The sequence below is a fragment of the Idiotropiscis lumnitzeri genome, unplaced genomic scaffold, assembly GCF_059441095.1.
Source record: "Idiotropiscis lumnitzeri isolate Australia: NSW breed Sydney's pygmy pipehorse unplaced genomic scaffold, RoL_Ilum_1.0 HiC_scaffold_61, whole genome shotgun sequence".
Taxonomy (NCBI): Eukaryota; Metazoa; Chordata; class Actinopteri; order Syngnathiformes; family Syngnathidae; genus Idiotropiscis; species Idiotropiscis lumnitzeri.
The window spans coordinates 765,541-769,895 of record NW_028283599.1 but is presented as its reverse complement, the minus strand read 5'-3'; the positions used below and the strand labels follow the sequence as shown (position 1 = coordinate 769,895).

Here is a 4,355-nt window from a genome sequence, read left to right as displayed (position 1 = left end):
GTTCCCACTCAGTGACAGTGTCTACAAGCCACTGCCACCAGGCCAGTGAACCCAACGTCCAGGCAGTGACAAAAAACGTGATCAAATTACATTGCTCATCATAAGGTGTTTGTGAGACGCTCTTTGTATGTTTCCTCAATTAAGACCTGTTTTCCATTGGTGTATTTGAAAAAAGTGGTGAACCTGTTAAATTCACTACAAAACGTTAAGAAGATGAAAGTAATGTTTGAAGGAATATTATTTTTCTATCGACGTGCCGGCGGGCGGGCACAGATAGAGAGTGATAAAGCAGCACCACCCGCGCGGGGCGTGCTGACGAAAAGGCAAGCGCTCCTCCTCTCATCGCGTCCTTATTAAGACAGAAAAAAGACGCTGTTGAATTTGACCTATTCGCAGTTCTAGCAGGTGCTTAACGCTGGAGAATATCACCACTTCGAAGTTCGAACTGCTGTTGAAACGGAGAGGTAAGTGTTTTTCGTTGGGTTTTTTTTCAAAACATGCGTCGAGTGCATTTGTTCATAGTTAGAGATAGTTGTGTGGAAAACACTATACAAAGTAGCACCATGGATGTGGGCCTACAACACTGGCCTAGCAAACATGTGCTCCTACATCGACATAATTGACGAGCTCCAGTTAAGCATTGAATAATTATAAAACGTCATGGTGCTTTTACTCATTTAAAGAACTAAACCGACGCGTATTGTCATCCGGTGGTCAGGTTTGCATTGAATGTGAGCACGAGGGACGCTAGCTTGTTGCGTTAGCTTTGCGGAGCTAACAGCTTGCACTTTTGTTAGAGAACCACAGAATGCAAGTACCATGATAATTTCTGTCATTAATTTTTGTGTAAGACACGATGTTCACTGGTTAATTACATGATTCTTAAAGCAAAGGTTACTGTGAATGCAATTTTGGTAAGATTTTTGTAGTCACACTGCATAAATCTGTCTGTGTCTGTTGTTTAAACTTCAATATAAACTATTATGGTTGAAATCGTTAATTGGGATGGAGGAATTGATATTTTTTTTAATTTATAATTTATTTTTCTTACACTGATATTGTTAAAACTCCATTTAGCCCATAGTATTAATAATTCTCAACACAATACTGTCTTTTTTCTTTATAGAATAAACAATGCCTTCCCTGAGATGCAGGAAGTCCCCAAAGCAGGATACTATTGAACATGCAGTCAAGGGTCTGGACAAGACTGCAGAGTTAGAAGCGAAGTATATAAACTAATTTAAAGGTATGATGTTAACGCTTTTGCTAAGATATATTATTGTTTTCTGATAACCAAGCTGACATCGTTTTTTAAGTGGTTATTTTACATTAAGAGTGTCTTGACCTTTTCTTTTGCCACTTTTGTCAGTTTCAAGTTATTTCAGTGAGTGTGAAACCTGATGGTAGGAGTTCTATCTAAATTAAGGCTGTACTTGATGACGCCCTCCAGCATTTTTATACCACAATAGACCAGTGAACAAGTCCGATATTGATAGTCTAGTGTAAAGCACGTAATACGTCACAGAGATCACGTGACGCGATCCAATATGACTGTGTACAGTGTATGTCATTGTTTTGAAACTAAATAATCTTAAAGTTTTTTTTTACGTAACCAGGTGCAATTGACATTTGTACTTTCAGTCCTAATACATACTGGCTAATGCAATGCTGGAAAATGAATTTTGGCTGGTCTGTTCCTTTAAAATCATAAAGAAGGGCTCTGCTCTATCCCTCACAAGAAGCAATGTTTCAAACCACCCTACATTAGTATAGTGGCCCAAATGAATATGATGACTCCTTATTTGTGTGCTTAAAAATATGACGAAGCTAACTTGATTTCCCTGTTAACTAGGTCGAGGAGTATTTACCAAGGCCCCTTTCAGGAAAGACGACTTTATTCTTTATTATGGAGTACAGAGGAAAATTGATAGATTCTGATGAATCTCAACGCAGGAAGATGGATGGAAGAGGCACTGTCTTTTTGTTTGACTTCCGCCGGCAAGAAAAAACTTGGAGGTGAGGCAAAGATTGAGATGTTATCTTATTTTTGTTTTTATTTAAAAAAATAAACACATACTCATCCCATAAGTGTTAGGGGAAAAATCATTCTCTAAGCAAAAATGTATAATTACTTTTATTCATGCGTTGAATCTGTACAAATGAAAATATAGATCATGAAGTCTCAAAGACAAGCTGTTAATAGGGTCTGATTCCAATAGAAATTTCTTGTATGATTTGATTTAGATTTAAAAATTGTGGATTTCCTATTTTTATGTTTTGTGTACACAAGATTGTCTCAAAGATTAATTTCTGACATTGATTGAATAATTGTTTTTGTTTTTTTTAATCTATTTTAAGTGTTGATGCAGCTCAAGAAGATGGCAGTCTGGGAAGACTGGTTAATGATGACCACATGCACCCCAACTGTAAAATGAAGAAGATGACAACAGAGGACAGACCACACCTCTGTCTGTTTGCGCTCCGAGACATTGATGTTGGCGAAGAAATAACTTAAGACTATGGACCAGCTGGCCTTGGAGAACACAGGTTTGTAAGATGCATCTTTAAGTACAATAACAGAGCCCACTTGTGGTGTTCTGGTGATGTAGTTTCCAATTAGTTTGGCAATCTAATAAATGTATGTGAGGTTTCTATGGAAGTTGAACATGCTGACTGACTGGGGGAGTTCTCCATTGTCCACTATCTGTAATTCAAATTTGTGGGTCTGAGTCAAAGTTTGGCTCTGCAGGAACAACGAACTGGTCAGGGAGTGACAGTATTACAAAGTTCTGCGTTACTCCTTTCTGGGCGGTGGCCCTGTTAGGCCATCATATGCCATATTGCAAATATCCCCATTGTGGAACTAATTAAGGACATCTTTATGTTGTGGTTTCCCTACCAGAACCAGCACCAACCCTGTATATTCATGATATAAAACACTGTTTCAATTTGATATTTAGCCTTTCTATACTGTAAAAATAGAAGACCCCAGGCTTTCCTGCGCGCCCTTGCCCAATTGGTGGTGTTCAGGAGACAACCTGGGACTGAAATATCAGTCACAACCAGTGTTGTTTTCGTCACTGATGACTATGACGAAAATACTTCGTTAACGCCCCTTTTTTAATGACGATGACAAGCTATACGAGGTTCTTTTATGACGAAAACATGACGTGATGTACATGAATTTTTTTCGTTGACTAGACAAAATTGTTAGCATGTGGTTCATAAATTATTTTATGTTGCTTTTAGTGAAATAAAGCCACAACAGTTGCCCAACAAAATGTTTTGCTTCTCTGCTTATTTTGGAGCAGTGAGTATTGATTCCACTGTTGCCACTTTTTTCTGTTTGTGATGAAGAATCCTTAGTAGTCCATCCAAAAGTCTTTGTTATTGGGTGGAAACCTTGAATGCCTTGTTTTAACTCAAATGGACTTAAACCCATCCATCCATCCATCCATCCGTTATCTGTACCGCTTCTCCTCACTAGGGTCGCGGGGGGTGTTGGAGCCTATCCCAGCTGTCTTCGGCAGTAGGCGAGGTACACCCTGAATTGGTGTCCAGCCAATCGCAGGACATGCATAGACGAACAACCATCCACGCTCACAATCATGCCTCGGGGCAATTAGAGTGTCCAAGCAACTTGCCATGCATGTTTTAAGAATATGGGAGGAAACCGGATTACCCAGAGGAAACCCACGCAGGAAGGCCGGAGCCAGAATCGTACCTACGACCTCAATATTGTGAGGCCATCATGCTAACCAGTTGGGCCACCGTGCCGCTTGGACTAAAACCTTTGTGAATAAATTGACGAAAACTAGGGTAAAACTTTTTTTGCGTTTCCGTCGATTAAAACTGGACTAAAACCCTTTTTTTAGTTTTCGTTGACTAAAACTGGACTAAAACTATAACGAATTGGGATGACTAAATGTGATGTAAACAAATCAGCACTTTGTCCAAATGACTTGGACAAAATCTAAAATGCCTGCCAAAAACAACACTGGTCACAACACGTGTCTACAGAAGATTAATTGGCATGGGCGAAATTAATTAGTTTTATTTCATTCATGAGCTTATGTTTTGTTTTGGGTGGCTAAGGCTTAAAATGTGTAAAAATCTAATCCAACCTCAAATATAATTAATTCAATAAATTTATGATGCTACTAAAACATCGAAGCAGCCTCCTCCAGGCTTTACAGACTCAGAAATGGAGGTATGCGTATCGTGTGCTCATCCTGTCGTGTCTCGAGATGTTAAAATTGCAGTTAGATAGACGTGTGCTGATTAGACAAGACTTCTAATATATCTGGTGTCACAGGATATTTGTCAGTGAATGTGTATGTCTGGTTTGAGGCTCA

At 39.0% G+C, this 4,355-nt stretch overlaps 1 long non-coding RNA gene across 1 annotated transcript; it reads left to right on the top strand.

The window, feature by feature from the left end:
• Nucleotides 1–279: 279 nt before the first annotated feature.
• Nucleotides 280–1,994, top strand: LOC148315678 (uncharacterized). Its single transcript, XR_015840696.1, has 3 exons — nucleotides 280–464; nucleotides 1,127–1,246; nucleotides 1,853–1,994. It is a non-coding gene; the product is annotated as an uncharacterized LOC148315678 (long non-coding RNA).
• Nucleotides 1,995–4,355: the final 2,361 nt, after the last annotated feature.